Genomic DNA, 20040 nt, shown 5'->3' with positions numbered 1-20040 from the left:
GATTATAATTGGATAGTAAAATGAAAAGTATTTAATGAAGGCCTTAGCTTTGGCTGAAGCCTTCCTTACAAGTATATGCAGACTACGCCCATATTTTAAAATGAGGCATGAGAGTACCATATGGGACTTGCAAAAGGAGATGGGAAAAAGCTAGGTTTGTGTAGGTCTTTACCCACGTTGAAGGTATAAAAAGGAAGGCATGGAGATTAGAAGAGGGTTTATGGGGAGAGCTATCGGAACACTGTGAGTCCTCTGCCCTCTGCCTCTTTATTATGCTCAGGAAAATAGGCATCAAAATAACCACTCAGAAAGTTTGGCATATGTCCCTTCCTACTTGGAAGGCATGGTGGACACAGTCTCAGGCCAGACAAATTAAAGGGTAGGAAGCTGACTGTGGCTGGCTGGCTGCCCTGATGGTGCAATTGAGAGAAACCAATACATTGGTATAGTCTGTTCTTCCAGAATTTCTGAGGGGCAACGAATGTGTGATAGTTTCTCACAGACCAGTTGAGGGAAAGGAGAGATAGAGCAGAGCAGGTGGGGTAGCTTTACCTTTTCTCCAACAAGATTCTCTCAGAAGAGAGAAGCTGGAGGTGTGCTATGATGTCTAGGGACTGAGGTAGGCAATCAACCATAGGCGATGCTTTCCCCTACACCACAGGAACTTTGGAGAAGTGTTCCCCAGCAATGGCCTTTCTCCAAAGAACCTTAAAAAGCATCCCAAAAAAGAACGAGAGCTTTAAACACCTGCCAAGCCTGCAGAATGTCATCTCCAGTTCTTTATGACAGTATACGATGAATAAAATCTTTCCTACTTCATCTCCCTAAACCCCACCAGCTCCACCTTGGGAGAAGTCAGAAACCATGGATTAGCAAGCTGGAGGAAGAAAGGTAGAAGCATAAAACAGAAACAGAAGTAAAGCTGCTATTCGTTTGAACAGATTTGATCTAGGGAGGAGAAGATTTGGTATAAACATAGTTGGAAGTTTTTACAATTACATGGGACTGGTCATTTTAATATTAGAACTGTGATTTGGGAGACTAACATGACCAGAGGTTACTCTGAGGGTGACCAAAACAGTCAACAGTACTTTCCCCAAGGTGCATCTTTTAAAGCGAGGCAAGAACCAAGCCTGCAGAATGGGTTTGAATGGATGGCAGTTTCCTGGTTGTGCGCTTGAGTTGTCCTTGTTCAGTGTTTGTGCTGTCTACCTCTCCCCAAAACCCTCTAGCTTCCAGATATGAGGGCAGTTGGCTCCCATCATTAACTTCATTTTAGGCCAAGGGGGGAAAAAATAGGACCCTTCATCCCAACATATTTCAGTAATTCAGGATCCATTTACTTCGTTACTGGCCCCTCTAGCCTTATACCTTGAACCTTGTTTTAATAGTCAGCATTTTGCATCCTTTTTTGTCACAAAGCCTCCATCTTGTTTTCCAACTCTGAGTTCCGTTTTCGATTTGCATCTGACATCGTCCAGCTATTCTTCCCATGGCCTGACCTCCAGTCCCCCGCGTGGTGTCCCACCACACATTGCCAATCCACCTGCCAGCCCTCCTTGTTTCCAGACTCCCTCAGGCTGTGCAGAGCTTGCCTGCTGGGATCTCCTACTCACTCACTCACTCACTCACTCACTCACAGACCTCCCTGAAGCAGAATTCCTGCCCAGACTTTTCCCTGCCTCTGGCTCTTTGCTTCATATCATCACTGAAACAGACTCCTTTTGCCCATGTCGAGCCTCTCTGAAACTCTTTTCTTGCTACTGAGAAAAGCCCCACTTACTGTCCCATGCCAATAGGCCTACCTCATCTCCTAGCCTAAGAAGCCCTTTTAGATCAGGCCTGGATCCCATTAGTCTTCTTAAACTTTAGTTAAGGCCATGGAGAGCATGTTCCTCAATTTAAAAATATTCATTTATTGAATCCTCTAGTCCGGGTGTTTTGGAGTAACAAAGAAACATATCCTTGAGTACCTTATGTGAGGAAGACCCAATTGTATATAGTTCTTAAACTGATGAAAAGAAAGTTTAATGTACTTTGAAAAATCTACTTCTTTATTAATTGCTCTTACACTTTTGTATGCCTTTCTCACCCAAACCTCCTGAGTGACAGTTCTAGCAGGGAGAGGCCTTTTTTGTAATCCCAAGCCAATTTACCAGGCTACCAGGACAGTAAGCCTCTTCCAAATCCAGGGTTACATCAGGCAGCAATGCCACCTTGTAGAACAGGTTTACCAAGATATCTAGGTTTTATCGTGCACTTTGATTTGTGGGAACCCATATTCATGATTTATTACCTATACCAACTTGATCAGCAGGAAAAGCAGTAGATCTGTAACCCTAAGGATGTTGTCAAGAATGCAGGCTTGGATTTACACATTTGTATAAGGCAGACTGTCTTTCTGCTTCACCCAGATTCCCATTCAGTACCACCCTGTGGCAGTTGTGCAGTGAAGTCTACCCTAGAATCATATCTCACACACCTGGTTATGATGTCATTTTAATAAAAAGTGCTAGAACAATATTCTTTTTTAAAAAAACATAAAACATTTTATCCTTTTTCAAATAACTATGATTTCATTTAATCCTTGCCGTTTACACTCAAATTTAAAGCAGGCACAAGGACCAATAGTGCCATTTTACAAGGATATGAGTGAGACCAAAAAGTTAAGAGATTTGACCAAACTTAAATAGTTGAAGTTGGGTAAGCCCCTGGTCTCCCAACTCCCAGCCCAGCATCCTTTCCTTGTATGCCAGCCCTTATTCTTATTAGTTCTAATTTTTTTTTATTGAGGTACAATTTGACATATAAGGTTATATTTGTTTCAAGTGTACAGCTTAGTGATTGCATATTTGTGTATGTTGCAAAATGATCGCTATCATAGGTCTGGTTAGCATTCTTCAACATACATAGTTACAAACACTTTTTTTCTTGTGATGAGATCTTTTAAGATCTAGGAAATTATTAATTCTAAAGATTAGGTTTGACTGCAAATGATAGGAAAACCAAAAAATTGTGATTTAAACAAGATAGAATTGGAAGGGCACCTGGGTGGTATGGTCAGTTAAGTGTCTGACTCTTGGTTTGGGCTCAGGTTGTAAGATTGAGCTCCGCATTGGGCTCCAGGCTCAGCATGCAGTCTGCTTGAGATTCTTTCTCCCTCTCCTTCTGCCCCTCCTGCTCACGCGCGCTCTCTCTCTCTCTCAAACAAATAAATCTTAAAAAAAAAAAGAAAAAGAAAAAAAGAAAAACAAGACAGAATTTGATCATTTCTTTGCTATCTTCAATACCTGGCATTTCAAGACAACTCCTCAAGTTCCAATCATGAGGTCCACAGTGTTACTAACCATAATGATAAGGAAGATTAGGGACAGAACACATTTTTTTCCCTTTAAGGACGTTTTCTAGAACTCATACAGGACATTTTTGCTAAATTTCATGGGCCAGAATTTAATGACATGACCCTAGTTAGCTTCAAGGGAGGCTGGGAAGTATAACCTTTATTCTAGGTGGTCACATGCTTTGAAAAATTTGTAGGTTCTATTACTAAAGAAGAAAAGGAGAGAGGGTATTGAGGCGATAGCTAGCAGTGCCAACCACAACTTTGCATTTTATTGGCAGAGGTCTGTTTTCCTTAGATTACCTTTTTGTTATATCTACTTGTTTCTGAAATACGGTGAGATTTTTAGGTCTTTTATTTTATACCTATGAATAGAGTACCCATAAATGTCAGTAATGGTAGAATTATTTTAAAATTTTATCTTCACCCTAATTAATCTTTAATGTGACATCTTGCTTCAGTTTTAATTAAGAGGATACTGAATAAACATTTTCTTTGATTTGTTTATCATACAAAGCATGATGTTAAATACTCAGATATATTGATTAATAAAGTATATTATGCCACCACTTGGATCAGTCCCTCCTCGTTACTCATTTGGACTCTTACTAATCAACCATCTCAAAGTCTTCCTCTTAAATCTGTTGAAAATATCACTGCTAACATAATTTCCCTGGAGTGCAGCTATGATAATGTCACTTCTCCATGTAAACACCTTAATGAGTTCCCATTTCCTATAGAATAAATCCAAAGTTTTTAGCCTGGAATTTACCACTTCCCACAGTATTATTCAAACCTTAATCTTTAGATTTTTCTTTCATTATAGCCTTTGTAATATTCATCCACAGTGGAAATATTCCCTAAATCCCATAAGTGTCTGATATTTTTATTCCTCTCTAACTTTGCTCCTGAAGTTTTGGGTATGTCCCCTGCACTTCTCCTCCGCCACATATCTTCTTCTATATATTTTATCTTTTTTCAAGGACCTATGAAATGCCAACTCCTTCATGAAGTCCTGGCCTAACACTGATATTTTCTTAAACTTATTACTATGGGTCGAGTTTTAAGGAATTTATGCATCTCTTACTCTCTTATCACATCATTCATTTATTAAATAAACTTAAAATTTTAGTTCACCCAAAGGCACTTTGTAGATAAAGTATATACACTAAGTAGTTATTGAATGAATGAATAACGTAATGTTTTGACTTTGTTTGTAAGCTAGGGCTTCTTGGAAACAGCTTGTAAGAGATGAAGAAACATAATTGGGCTCTAATTTTTTACTTCCAGTTTAAATCTAGTACCAGACAATAGGAAGTGAATGGCATTACTACTTGATACCAGATGAATAATTCACAAGCTAATTCAGAATCAGTCTAAGGTCTTTTGCAAGAAAAACAATAGCAACAAAAACACATTACAAATCCCACATATTTTCTTCTCATAATTAGTGTGTCTCTATTAGTCATGCCATGCCTTTAGCACAATAGTTTAAATTTATAGACAAATATTTGCTCAATAGTTTTTTAAAAAGAAAAAAGCGGGTACTGTAAGTTTGGACCAATTTGATCAACATCAAATTTAGGCATATTCAGAACAGATAATTGAACTGATAACTTGTGAGTAGTTAGAATAATAGAATGTGGTGTCCATCAGAAGCCATCAATTACAGGTTGCAACAAATTAGACTTGCTGCTTCTTTCGATAGGGTTATCATAATGGAAAATCAGGGAGACATTATGTACCAAGGATATCTTGATTTTTTTTAGTTATGTAGTAGTGTTCTTTACTAATATAGAAATAATATTATAGTAACAATAAGAGAAACAAATATTACCCCCATATCACCGTCTAATGATCATTTCTCTTTATTTTTCCAATTTTCCTCCAGTTCTTTAATTCATTTATTCACTGACCATTTGTTGAACATCTTCTTTATATTTCATGTAGAATATTTGAATTTTAACAATTAATTTGGCTTTCCAGATATCCATGTGGATAAGATGGTGAAATATGAATTTAATGATATTATGATATTCCTGATTAATTCCCAGTTTATCAAATCATGCCTAATGAATGTGGATTACTGATTTGGTATCAACCTGAAAGGATGCTAAAATTTCTGTTTTGGGGTCTATTGCTAGTCAATATGTTCATCATAGTCTTTAGTATTAAAAGAAGTAATGATTATCAAATCCACAGATGTACTATTGAGACAAAATTGTAGATGATAGTAATACCACAGGTGATAAAAACTAGAATTTGATTCTCCCATTTTCATGTCATAAGCTCCAGGAATTGTGTCTACATTATCGATAGTAATGATACTAATGGAAGCTAATGCTTTCAAAAGAGAACCGATTATGTATGAGCCATGGTGCTAAATTTTACCAATTTTATTTAATCCTCACCAAAAATTTTAAGATGAGAGAATCATTTTATAGATGAGGAAACAAAGGTTCAAATTGGTCAGGTAACATGGTCCCCAGGTTAGTGAGGATCAAAATCAGGATTTCAAGCCTGATCTTCTAACTATGAAGCCTATCTTGCTTTTACCTCAAATTCTTCATAATTAAGTATAACTAGAAAGTTCTCTTTTAATTTTTCAGTATTTTCTCCATCTTTAACTCATTCTGAAGGGTTTCTGCTGTGTCCACACTGTATTTACAGACCTTTAAAATTAAAAACAATGATAGGTTGACCACAGAACTTCTTATGTATATACATTGATCACTTTAATTCTCTCTCCTTCCTTTCTCTCAGGGAATGCTTTTATAATTTTATTTCTGCTTCTTTCTACTCTCATCAATCCATCATGGAAGACAGTAGGGTCAGTCTTGTTTCTTTAAAGTTTTTGATTACTCACTTTTTTAAAAAGACTTAATTTTTTAAAAAGATTTTATTGGGGCGCCTGGGTGGCTCAGTCGTTAAGCCTCTGCCTTCGGCTCAGGGCGTGATCTCGGCATTACAGGATCGAGCCCCACATCAGGCTCTCCCGCTGGGAGCCTGCGTCTTCCTCTCCTACTCCCCCTGCTTGTGTTCCCTCTCTCTCTGGCTATCTCTCTCTGTCAAATAAATAAATAAAATCTTTTAAAAAAAAGATTTTATTTATTTATTTGAGAGAGAGAGAGAGATAGAACACGTGCGGGGGGAGAGGTGATGCTGGGCTCTATCCCAGGACCTGGGATCATGACCTGAGTCAAAGGCAGATGCTAACGGACTGACTGAGCCCCCCAGCTGCCCCCAAAAGACTTAATTTTTTAAAGCAGCTTTAGATTCATAGCAAAATTGGGTAGGAGGTACAGATATTTCCTACATACCTTGTGTCCTCACAAATGCGTAGCTTCTCTCATTAGCAACATCCTGCACCAGTATGGTACATTTGTTACAATTGGCGAACCTACACTGACATGTCATAGTCACCCAAAGTCTGTAGTTTACAATAGGCTTCGGTCTTTGTGTCGTCTAATCTATGGATTTGTACAAATGTATAATGACATGTATCTGTCATTACAGTACCACACAGGATGTATGTTTACTTCCTGAAAAATCCTGTCTGTTCGTCCCTGCACCCCAAACCTTTTGCAACCACTGATCTTTTTATTGTTTCCATAGTTTCACCCTTTCCAGAATGTCATATAGTTGGAATCATATAGTACGTAGCCTTTTTCAGATTGGCTTCTTTTACCTAGTAATATGCATTTAAAGTTCCTCTATGTCTTTTTGGCTTGATGGCTCATTTTTGTTTGTGTGCCAAATAATATTCGTTGTCTGGATGTACTACAGTTTATCCATTCATCTACTGAAGGACATCTTGGTTGCTTCCAACTGTTGGCAATTATGAATAAAGCTGCTGTAAATTTCATGAGCAGGTTTTTGCGTGGACATGTTTTCTTTCAGTTCATTTGGGTAAATACTAAGGAGTATAATTTGTGGATTGTATGGTAAGGGTATGCTTAGTTTTATAAGAGAGCACCAAATTGTCTTCCAAAGTGGCTGTCCCATTTTGCATTCCTACCAGCTCCCCATGCTCCCAGTGAGCATTCCTGTTGCTTCATATCCTCACCAACATTTGGTGTTGTCAGTGTTCTGGATTTTGGCCATTATAGTATAGGTGTGTAGTGGAACTGCTTACTCTTTCAGATTGCTGACCTGGGGTGCCTGGGTGGCTCAGTCATTAAGCATCTGCCTTCGGCTCAGGTCATGATCCCAGGGTCCTGGGATTGAGCCCCGCATCGGGCTCCCTGCTCAGTGGGAAGCCTGCTTCTCCCTCTCCCACTCCCTCTGTTTGTGTTCCCTCTGTCGCTGTGTCTCTTTCTGTCAAATAAATAAAATCTTTAAAAAAAAAAAAAAAAAGATTGCCGACCTTATTGCCTATGCTCAGTACATACTTGGCTATTATAAATTCTAAAATGGCGCAATTCCAAAGTTTTCATCAATTTCTCTTCATCAGCCCCCTGCAGCTTTCATAACCATGTGTAGACTAGCAATTCTCTTTATTACTTTTTCTAAAATCTGAAAAATGATATTGTCTAGAAGATCAGGCAAATGTTTACCGATGCACTGATTTTTAGCAGAATATAGCTTTAGAAGATGTCTGGACAGATTAGATTTTTCCGTTATGTGTATCTTTTGTTTCTGGGACAGCTTTGGCAGCACCTTCCACACATTTTATCTGCCTGAACAGTCTACCACTCTAGAACCATAGCATTTTCATTCATTTTATCCTCACCAAAGTGTGATCCCTATACCTTTATTCTTAGAAGACATCCAGAGTTTGTCTCAACACCAAGATTCTATTGTTTTTGTTTTGTACAATTCTATCAATTTTGTTTTGTTTTGTATAATTTTGTACAATTATAGCTAGAGGAGGATGTTTAGATTGATGAAAGCATAGCATTGATATTTATTTATTTGTAATTTTTTCTCAAATAATAGTAGCCATTTTAATTGTATAATTATGGTGGAACAAGGAGAGGTAATTGCAGTCTTAGCTTGTTAAATATTTTAAACAGAGCATGAATATCTATTAATAGCATCTACTCATGTAAATATTTAATTGAATTTTCCTAAATGAATTCCTCAGAGAATCACAAAGCAATCTCTACTACATTAATTGAGATAAGAGTCAGATGCATAATGCCAGAAAGGGACTCGGGGTTTAATCCCAACCTTCCCTGACTCAACACAAAGACTTAGCTCTATATCTGTTCTCCAGTCCTTAGCATTAGAAAGTGCAAGTTAGTTCTTACTATTGCTCAGATCCTTTTCTATGCAATTCACATAGCTTTAATCCAATCAATAAAGGGAAGGAAAAATCTCTGGAAAACGCAGAATTATTTTTGTTATGTGAAAAATGACAGCTCAATATCATTTGAGTCCATAAACATATATGGAAGAACTAGTTTCCAAAGCAACAGTAACCAAGTTGCCCTTATAAATTCAACTATGTGAATTATTTATTTCTCAGAGATTTTTCAGTAGGGATAATAAAAACAAGTACACAGTAGCTAACCCGTATTTAGAGCAGCTGTCATTTAAAAGGGAAATCTTGTTGCATTTGGGAAAAATTGATATTTTGAACTGCCACAATTGTGCATTATTTGTTCCATTTACCTTCTCTTAATGGTATGGGAAAAATGTGTAAGAGGAGAAATGAATGTTGAGCTTTTTATGTCATTACAGGTTAAGTAGGCACGTTGTTCTCAATAGAGATACAAAGCTAATGGGTAATGCCTAAGTGCCATTCTACCAGCAGGACTCTAGCTATTTGAGTAGAGAGATATCCCTCACTCCATGAAACAAGGTCATTTTTCTATTCTTTCTGCTGATGAGTGACTAGTAATTCAGTAGGTAATTGATAGGAAAGAGAGGTGATTCCACCAGCTAGAGTCAAAAAGACCCAAATTTCATATGCATTTAAGCAATCTTTGGTAGCTATCCACCATCACTGAGAGAGGAGGCTTTTCTATATCATCCTTCCATAAGGCCTCTTAGCATGCTCACTGGGCATGTCTTTTATTTTCTTCACACCTGCCCTTTAAACCTGCTTTCTCCATAAGCAAAGGTGAATGGTATTGTTGAGTATTTAGTATTTCCTCTATTAGCACCCCTTAGGCATAGCTTCAAAAACTGTTAGTCTTGGGGCTCATGAGTGACTGTGTTTAAATATCTGCCATTGGCTTAGGTCAGGATCCCAGGGTCCTGGGATGGAGCCTGGCCTAGGGCTCCCTGCTCAGCGGGGTCTGCTTCTTCTCCCTCTGCCCCTCCCCTTGCTTATGCTCTCTCTCTTGCTCTCTGTCTCTCAAATAAATAAGTAAAATCTTTTTTTTTTAAATGTCAGTCTTACAGTTTACCCTCTCCTGCTTCTCCAACTCTAAGTCTAACACAAAATATATAATAGCATGGAGGGCATTTAGCTCAGTTTTCTGACGTGGACGTACAGCATGATGCCATGTTTTCCTAGGTTTCTAGGGCTCTCCCTCACCTTGTATTTATGGCTTCTGATGGATACCACATTCTTCCCTAAGTACTCACAAGTTGTCAGTTCAGTTATCTGTTCTGAATGCTGCCCAAATTTGATGTTAATCAAATCGGCCCAAACTTACAGTACCGCTTTTCTCTTTTTTGACTGGTGAGACATAAAAAAGCATTGATGGATACATAGCATAGCTGCTCAGTAACATCTGTATATTGTTCTTAAGAATGTAGTTGAGTTGAACAAAATTAAAACTATATCTGTTCTGGACCCATTTACTGGAAACATGGGCAAATTATTAGAAGTGATTCCAATATTTTGTAATTATTTTTTTAAACTACATTGAAGATGTAAAACACTTGCTTCTATGTGAAATAGAATATTGATATTCATTTATGGAGGTTTGAACTACTTTTCTTTTCCTCAGATGACACTCAGTTTATAATTAATTTTCTAAAGTGTATCTACTGGCATTTAGCAATTACCTAATCAGTTTGTGACCATTTAGGTATCAGTTACCCCAATCTGATGAGGAATAATTGCTCTTAAAATAGAGTCCACTGATAGCCCCATTCCACTGAAATTATGTGACTTTGACAATTAAAAGTAGTAAATGGGCTGCTATTTTACTACTGAACTATCAGTACAAAAATTAAGAATTTCCTGACTTTTAGAAGCCTATAGGTTCTTGTTTTCCAATAAATTTCAGGGGCTGAGTAGATGTCAAACACTTCACCTCCTAAAAGTTTTTGAGTTGGGGAAAGAATAGGGAGTCGTATAAGGGCAAATATTAGTTACAGTCCTTATGAGTAATTCCTGGAAATATGAGGTACCCAGAAGTAAATGAAGGCCTTATTTATTTGTTTTTATTTTTATTTATTTTCTATTTTAAAATTTTATTGAATAATAATTGATATACAATATTATATTAGTTTCAGATGTACAACATAGTTATTCAATATTTATATATGTTACAAAATGGTCACCACTATAAGTCTAGGAAAGTCCTGTTTATTTGCTTAAGCTCCAAACTTCCTCATTTTTCTGTCCACTCAAATTTTGCCAACTGAGTGAGTTTATAGTTAACTTATTTATTCATTTGAAGAGTCTGGCTGTGTATCACAAATTGTGATAGACACAGGCGATGGGGAGACCCACTTGCCCTAAGATTTGCAATGACGTAAAAATGTTATGTTAAGATCAACAAACCTGTGGGCTAGCCGAAAAATTTAATCTAGGAAGAAACATTTGAGCTGGTGAAGAAGGAAGAGGGAGGAAGAGTATTCCAGCCCAGTGGTGAAACCCAGTGATATGCGCGAAGATGAAGTAGTTGGGACCACACCATATGTATGGTTGCTTGGCAGGTTTGGGGGCATAAGGAGAGAGAGAGAGAGAAAGAAAATGAAGTTGGAGGGCTAGTCTGTAGAGGAGGACTCAGCAAACTGGGATTAACATTTTAGATTTCTCATGTGGGCCTTATGGAGACCCTGAATTTTTTAACACTGAGAAGTAACATGATCAAATTTATACCTTTGAACAAAAGATAGACTGAAAAAAGCAGAAAATGGATAAAAAGAGACCAGTAGTCAAGCTACTTATTTTTGTTTCTTATTTGGTGTAATGTACAGACCCAGTAAATGTTTGAGGAAAGAATAAATATCCCCTGGGAAATTTAGAATATTGATGTGGAACTCAGAAGCAAGATGGAAGTATATAGGGGTGGCCTGGAGAATCATTTGCGTGAGGTGCATAGGAAGAGGAAGAAAACATAGGATAGAGCTAGAGAAAACACCAGTGTTTAGGGGCAGGTAAAAGATAAGAAACCAGCAAAATGTCTAGTGGAATGGGAAAAAGCATGATCCTGATGGAAGTAAATTTGAAGAAGGAAAGAAAAAATAAGCAAAATAAAATGGTGCAGCAAGGTGAATGTTGGTTTTCCGTTGAATGCCATTACTGGCCATAATGACAGCAGCTTCATCAGAGTGACAGCAAAAGGAACCAACCCGTGGGGAAGAGGATAGGACAAGATGGTGAGAGTAGTTATGGAGGGAGGAGAAAGATGGATTTGCAACTGAAGTGGAAGACAGTGTCAAGCTTTCTTTAGTACAGGTGGAGCTGAACTTGTTTTATCAACTACAGACAATAGAGAATTGAAGAAGAGAGAAGAGACAGAGAGAACACTGATGGATAAAATTCTGGAGAAGTCTCCAAGCGGTGGGATACCACTGCACTGGTTGCATGATGTTTTTATGAGAAGAACTTAGAGCTTAAAAAAATACTTAAAATGGAGGATGGGTAGGGATTGAGCTGGTAATTTATTCATACTTCTGCCATCAAGAAGTTGATCTAATTGAATCCCTAATCCTGGTAAGAAGGGATAAAATGCTCCATTTGAAAGCATAATTTTTCTTATTAATATTCATTGATTCATAGATTTTTTTTTTTAATCTGAAAGGGAATTAGAAGATCTCTTGAAGTTCCTGTCAGGTCAGTAAGGTCCTGAAAATGGAGGAAAGTCATGACTTTGGGGCCTCTTTTTCTGGAGCCTGCTTCTAGTAGTTGGAGTGGTTAATGAAGGGGAGGAGGTGCTCCTTTCTGCTTCCTACTGCGTCTTCCATCACTGCGGAGAGGTCCAGATGGTAGGGGGAAGGGATAGGAACTGAGATCAGTCTGGATTCTGCTGGTGCTGCACTGAGGATTTATTTTCACTGTTTTGGATTGGTGGTCTATCTGTTGAGAAAGTGATGCAAGAATCCATTACATCTCGTAGCAGATAATCAAAAGCACTTTTTTTAAAAGTTCAATTGTAATAAGAAAATATGAAGTTATAAAACCTATAATACAGAGGTTTTTAGATGCCAGTACAAAGTAATGACACTCTGGCAACTCTGCTTGCACACCGGAAGCTGGATTTAATATCAGGAATGTCATAAGTGCTCAATATTTTTTAAAGCTACGTATTAGAGAGTAATAAAAAATTTATTTCAATGTTACATCATTTAAAAATGGATTTGCATTAAAAATGTGTACTTTTTTCTATAGTTAAAAGTCTGTTGCTTGACTTGTCTCTCTTTTTTTTCTCCTTTGCTCACTTGTTTCTTATATTCCACATATGTGGGGACATGGGTTAAATAGGTGATGGGAATTAAGGATGGCACGTGTCATGACAAGCACTGGATGATGTATGGAATTGCTGAATTGCTATATTGTACACCTGAAACTAATATAACACTGTATGTTAACTATACTAGAATTAAAAACAATAAAAAAGTAGAACCAAAAAAATGTAATTTTTACAACTTTCAACTCTGAGAAATAATTGGTGTTTGAAATATTTCATGAACTGCTTTTCAGTATGAAAAGAAAATTATTTTTCTTGGGGCGCCTGGGTGGCACAGCGGTTAAGCGTCTGTCTTCGGCTCAGGGCGTGATCCCGGCGTTATGGGATCGAGCCCCACGTCAGGCTCCTCCGCTATGAGCCTGCTTCTTCCTCTCCCACTCCCCCTGCTTGTGTTCCCTCTCTCGCTGGCTGTCTCTATCTCTGTCAAATAAATAAATAAAATCTTTAAAAAAAATTATTTTTCTTGATTATAAAGATAATGCAAACTCTAAATATTAAAATAAGTAAACACATAAAGAAGAAAGTTTTTTTAAAGTCCATATAAAATACCACCACCTAGAGATAAATACTGTTCATACTTAAGAAAACATCTGAGAAGATGTAGTTCTATAAGGGCATCTGGCAGGCTCCATCAGGAGAGTATGTGACTTGGGGTGCCTTGGGTGACTCAGTCGGTTAAGTGTCCAGCTCTTGATTTTGGCTCAGGCTCAGGTCATGATCTCACGTTCCTGAGATTGAGCCCCGTTATGGGGCTCTGCACTCACTGGGGAGTCTGCTGGAGATTCTCTCCCTCTCCCTCTGCCCCTCCCCCTGCTCACACACCTGTGCTCTCTCTCTCACTCTCTCTCTAAAATATTTTTAAAAAAAAAGAGAACATGTGACTCTTGATCTTGGAGTCATGAGTTTGAGCCCCACGTTGGGTGTAGAGATTACTTAAATAAATAAACCTTAAAAAAAAAAAAACAGGTATAGCTCTATAAAAGCACCAGTATACACACACTTGTCATAATTTTACTAAATAATTCTTTAATTTTTGATGAAGCCATAAAACCTTTCAGAATTTAATTTCCAGGGGTTGGAGACTAGGGTTTCTAAACATCTTTTGTGTTCCTGCCTTCACTGCAACATAGAAGAACAGATACATTCGGCATGAAAGGCTATTTTATGTTGGTTCACATTAGTAGCTGTTTTCAGTTAGAAAGAGACCAGTTCAGAAGTTCTTTTGCATCTGTAAGTGATATTTTGCTGTTATTTTCGTATAAATCTTTATGATGGCTTTCTTTTCCTACAAGCCATGATTTTCCTCCATAAAATGAGGCAAAGGAATAGCACTCGATGATGGTATTTTTTTGCACCCAGGGACGTACAAATTACTAAGAAAATATCTTATTCCGTTGGGCTGAGAAGTCTTAGTTACAACTTGAAGACCTGCTATGAGGAGACTCAGAATGAAAAAGGGAATCTTTTCCTTCTTTTTTCCTATTGAAGAGATTGTAGGAGAGAAGGTCATGACCTTGTCACCTAGGATTTATTCTCTGACAAAAGGAGGAACCGAAAGAAGGCAGCTGGCAAAGGGGAAACTCCTCATAAATTCCTAAAGAGAGCTTAGAGCGCACGTGCCAGCATCCTCCTTGCTACAGGGTTTCAAGAAGAGCTAAGCTATTTGGGTGGGAGAGTTTAAAAGGGGAAAGAAAAATAATGAAAAGCAAGAGAGAGCACAGGGAGAAATAAACAAAGAAAGAGAAAAATTGAAGCAGATGGTGGGTGTGGATAAGCCAGGACTTCCAATGCCTACCACCCCTGGTTCCTTTCTATGCCCAGAGTGGCCGGGCCCCTTGGTCCAGGTTCAGCCCTTGCAGACAATCGCTCCTTCACTTGGGACCTCATGATTTATTCCATTTGCTCTTGTGCTTACGCTGTTTCAATTTGCGGACTGGTCCTGGATTCTTATCTTTCTTTCGGCCTTTCTTCTGCTTCCCAAGGAAAGCAAGATTACAGTTCTTAGCAGTGAGTATCTGGATGAAGATACTTGCAGGAGATGAGCCATCCTGCGTGGCCAGGAGAGTGTCATATGTCCATCTCATTTCCTTTCAGAAAAAGTCTCCTGACGTCCACTGCCAGCCAAATGAGCAGCAGGCAGTGACTCTTACCCTCCCCAGAAAACAAGGTAGCCAGGAACACAGAGAACAAAGGTAAGTGCAGAAATTAAACCTTGGTTGCAAACCTAGGATGTAACTTCTATCACTGGGTTTAGTGTTTGGTGTCACATGTTCTGTCAGTATTTACCCATCTGTATTATTTACTGTTTTTTAAAAGAGACTGTTGAAAGGTTTTTTGAATAGCCTGTCTTTATATTATAGTTTCAATTCAATGGCACCTTTGAAGTGGTTTTTCTTTTCTTTTTATTTTTAAAGATTGATTGATTTATTATTTGAGAGAAAGAAAGAGTGTGTGGAGGGGGGTGAGGAGGGGTAGAGAGAGGGAGGAGAGAGAGAGAGAATCTCCAGCAGACTCTCTGCTGAGTGCAGAGCCCAATCAGGGCTCGATCTCACAACCCTGGGATCACTACCAGAGCTGAAATCAAGAGTTGGACGCTTAACTGACTGAGCCACCGAGGCGCCCCATGAAGTGGTTTTTCTGTGTGGATTCCAACAAAATTAAGACCCTTGCCCCTGATCATGCTGGCTTGCTCTCTCTCTCTCTCTCTCAAATAAATAAAAAATCTTTAAAAAAAACCCTGCATCTAATATGGCACTCACTTCCCCTACACTAGACCTAATTATCTATATCCTATTTCTGCAAAAAGGGGTCATCATTTCCCAGTTTTTCAATCCAGAAACCTAGGCATTGCCCTCCTCCTTCTCATGCAACTTCCCTGACAGGGATGGCATCTTATAAAGAGACTGTGGTCTTTCTTCCCTCTTCTCCTCCCAGCACTACCCCTGAGTTCAGGTCCTCCTCCCTTCTCACTTCCAATAGCCTCCAGCTCGTCTCCACTTTGCCCGCCTTCCACATCTCCCCTCCTTACCGTCAGTCCTTCTTCTCCAAAGCTCCCAAAGCAGTTCTTTACATCTAAGACATAAATCGGTGTTTCCCTATTACTAAAGATACTTCAAGGATCATAGAGTTTGTGGGATAAATTGCAAACGCCTTTTTAGTGCACCCAGAGCCTGCCTTGCTGGCTTGAACTCCCAGCCCTCCCTCGGTACCTCCCAAGCCGCAGTCATATTGAACTACTTGGAAATTCCTGAACAACACTTCTTGGTTTTGCCTTGGAGCCTTCCCATCTACCACTCCCTTAGCTTGAAATATGTTCCTCCCTCCCCACCGACACATTCTTTTGTATTCAACTGATGGCTAGTCTTCTATTAAAACTCATTTCAAGTAGCACCTCTTCTACCTACCCCTTCTACTTCCCTCCGTCATCCCCACCTCCAGCAGTGAGGTTTTGCTCTTTTACCATGAACTCTGAAAAGCAAAAACCTTTACAACAATTCTAACGGCCAGAGAACACTTTCTGGTAAACTAAGCCATTCCTGAACCAAACTAATCGTCCAGAAGCCAGAACTCAACATGTCACCCAGAGGACCAAAAAGCTCTCCTTTATTTTATTCTCCCTTGTTTGGTCCTGCTGTTGTTAGCATCAACTCCACCATTCTAAGATATTTGCTTGTGTGAATGGTTATGTGAAGTTTCTTTTGATGTCCTTATTACATTGGTAGCTTTCAAATGGAGGCTTTTCCTCCTAGAAGTGGACTCCTGGCTATCTTTTAAAAATTACATCAGTGCTAATTATATATATATAAATCACAGAAATTGGCTTTGTAAGACTAGTGAGTGGTAGCAAGGTTACCACAGTAAAGGTTAATTAGCCAAGAAGAAATTCCATGTGGTTGTAATTGTCAATGTGTTCTGTAAAGTTCAGTGGTTGGTACAACCAGTTTATGGGCCTCTGGCGAGGCTTTCTCTGCTCCAGGTCATTTTGTGCCCAGCAGACTGCATGGAACTCAATCAATATTTGTGAAATAAATAGTGACTTTGTCAAGTCTAAGATATAATCAGGCCTAGAGATAAATGGAGGAACTATTATTCTAGTTATCCACTCTGAAGAAAAGTCTTAGCATTTAGTACTGTGGGTATGAAAGCTGGTTTGGATCTGCTTTCACCCAGGTTCCTGAGACTGTGGTCAGAGCCTTGCACTGAACGATGTTATTGCTCATATTTTCTATAAACTTGCTCCAGCCTATGGTTAGTGTCTGATTTCCACTCCTGTAAACCAGTGATTTTCAAATCTGCCTTCACATAAAAATCATCTGAAATGCTTTGAAAAAATAATGAGGCCTGGGACCCACCTCCAGAGGTTTGGATTTAATGATCCCAACACTGGTATGTTTGGAAATCGGTCATTTGAGTATAAAGCGCCAGTTCGAAACCATTGCTGGAAAAGAACCTATTTTATTTCTGCCCAGTGTCTGGACAAATTTTCTTTTTAATTGCACTTTTGCATATGTTTACTTTTTTCAGAATTTGCATGGGGCTACCATGCTAGTTATAACTTGCATAATCATCTTTATGTGAATATAAATATTACTATATTTAGCATATGGTTTCTTCAGAGAATAGCAACATAAAACACTGGAAGGATTTGACATTTAGTCATTTGAATTCCCACATAGGATTCCCAGGACACATCGATATAACCGATGACACTGAAGTTATCGATGCATAAATAAAGACCTGTCCTAAACTGCGACATTCTTGTGAGTCATGATATGGTAACTACCAGAGGCATTTTCTGTTAGTTCCAGGAAAACTAAAACAGCTAGGAGCTCTAGTAGCTAAGAATCTGAGTGGATAAAAGGCCTTTAACTGATGAATGATTGTTGAGTCCTCTAGTTCTTTAAGTGGCAACATGGCCAATCTTTCAGGAAATAAAGATGGCTTTCAGTGAGATGGTAATAAATGAAAACCATTGGTCGTTATTTTAAGCCATCATCTTGCATAGCAATTGCAATTGCAAGCTGTTACACTGATATAAAGCTTAGCTGTCATTTCAAAACTCGAAATAAGAAAACACATTCTTTTTATTAAATGTTGTTTTTCCACATTATGGTTGCTATTTTGCTTCTAAAATGATAGTGTAGGGATGCCTGGACCCAGATGGTTGAGCATCCAACTCTTGCTTTCGGCTCAGGTCATCTGATCTCAGGGTCCTGAGATCAAGCCCTGCGTCAAGCAGTACACTGGGTGCGGAGCCTTCTAGGGATTCTCTCTCTCTGACTTACCAACAGCTCTAGGAACTTCATGTCATGTAACTGTAACTAAGCCGAACTGAAAACTGTAAGCCATGGAGCAAGTGTCAGTTGACATTCACGATGAAGAAAATTATAATGCCTCCTAGACATATGTGACTTTTTCCTTCTCTCCTCCCTTCCTTCCTTCCTTCCTTCCTTCCTTCCTTCCTTCCTTCCTTCCTTCCTTTTAGAGGGAAAGAGGGGGAAGGGAGGGGCAGAAGAGAGAGAATCTTAAACAGATTTTATGCCCGGTGCAGAGCCCGATGTGGGGCCCAGTGTCACTACCCTGAGATCATGACTTGAGCCGAAATCAGGAGTCCAGTGCTTAATGGACTGAGCCACCCAGGCACCCCTGTGACTTTTCTTTTAATAGCAGCATAGTCCCACTTAGGGGTGTCTGCAATGTTTCTGTTGTCTGGCTGTGCAGGGGATTGTCATGACTCCTACTGAGAGTTTCTGCCCTGGAGTACCACAGTTGTCTTCGTCCTTAATCAGGGAGCGTCTGATTGTTTGAAACCAGAGGTAGTATAAGTTAATGGGTTTCAAGAGCACCATAGGAGATGTCTTGAGGATTCCTCTGAAGTGTTCTGTCTTCATAGGGATTAAATATTAAGACACGGCTTGAATACTGATTTAGGAGATTCGGGATAGAAATTAGAAAGAAAAAAAAAAGTCAGTTTCCATCAGCCAGTATGTTTCTTCATCCATATTCGGTATGATAGAATGGTGAAGGCTGTCAATTCCATTAAATGGTCTCACTTGCTTGAGGGAAGTGGGTATAGTTGTGACAACTCAAATGAAGATGATTTTGTTGAAATTTTTACACAGTTGTAGGCAGAGCAGACTTGCTCCCATTCAAAGCAAAGGAGACTGAGAAGATCATTGCAGTGGAGGTGGGTACAAATGCTCACAAAAGAGAAAGAAATGCTCCATGTTCTGTCCCTAGCATCTATAAAATGGGACAGGTGGCGTTTTGATCAAGAGTTTGAAAAATCTAATTATTTCATAATACAGTATTGTTTGGGGGATCCGAGGACAAAGGTTTAAACCTAAGATTTTGTAGCAGATTTTACACATGTTGGCCAGATAGAAAAGGACTCATGCCAGGTATTTCCTCAGCCCTTCACATTCATCACCATAAAATATAGCCTCACTAGTACAGATGGAAAGAATGGTTCAGCTTTGCACAAAATTTTAAGGAGATCCTGTGTTTTATATTGAGTATTATAGGATCTTAATCTGTTCAATGGGAAACAGTGGGTACTATTGTAATTACAAAAACTTTAAAGAAATAAACAGAAGACCACCACCTAGAGGACTGCCATAGTCTTTTCACCCCTCTGATTAAGAAATAGAACTGCTTCATTAAAAAGGGTGCAGTCTTCATCTTAGCCATTTTAAATATTGATGACAATATGTTTTTCAAGTACTGTAACCACCCCCAGATGAAGTACCCTGCAACACTGAATTTAGATGTGATATAAATTTGGTTACAGTGTGATCAGTGATTGGCCAACCCTAACCAGACCTCTCATTTCATTAACCTGGCAAATTGTTATCCTCACAATTTATGCATCTGGAGTTTTGGGACCTCTCTTATAGTGTATGATGGATTTCTACCGTGTTGTGAAACTGTTTCAAAACCAATCACGAAATCTTAGGACCCTATGTATTCCCCATGTTCCTTCAAGTATACTTGGAAAGGAAGAAATAATCGTAGGCAGTGTCAGATTTATAGACATTATGATTCAGAAGGAAGAATGGTAATGATAGTTCTGTGAAACTGAACTCAACTTTCTCTGATGAC

General features: G+C 38.7%; 1 long non-coding RNA gene across 1 annotated transcript in view; it reads left to right on the top strand.

The window, feature by feature from the left end:
* The window catches only part of LOC130542065 (uncharacterized), a 75306-nt gene extending 55266 nt beyond the window's left edge, over window positions 1-20040 (top strand). The window contains exons 3-4 of the long non-coding RNA XR_008956354.1: window positions 15034-15131; window positions 17616-20040. This is a non-coding gene — a long non-coding RNA (uncharacterized LOC130542065). The remainder of the gene's footprint in view (window positions 1-15033; window positions 15132-17615) is intronic.

Source organism: Ursus arctos, unplaced genomic scaffold, assembly GCF_023065955.2.
Source record: "Ursus arctos isolate Adak ecotype North America unplaced genomic scaffold, UrsArc2.0 scaffold_3, whole genome shotgun sequence".
In the NCBI taxonomy this organism is placed as follows: domain Eukaryota; kingdom Metazoa; phylum Chordata; class Mammalia; order Carnivora; family Ursidae; genus Ursus; species Ursus arctos.
The sequence above is the reverse complement of the archived record's forward strand: the minus strand, read 5'-3'. Positions and strand labels throughout refer to the sequence as shown.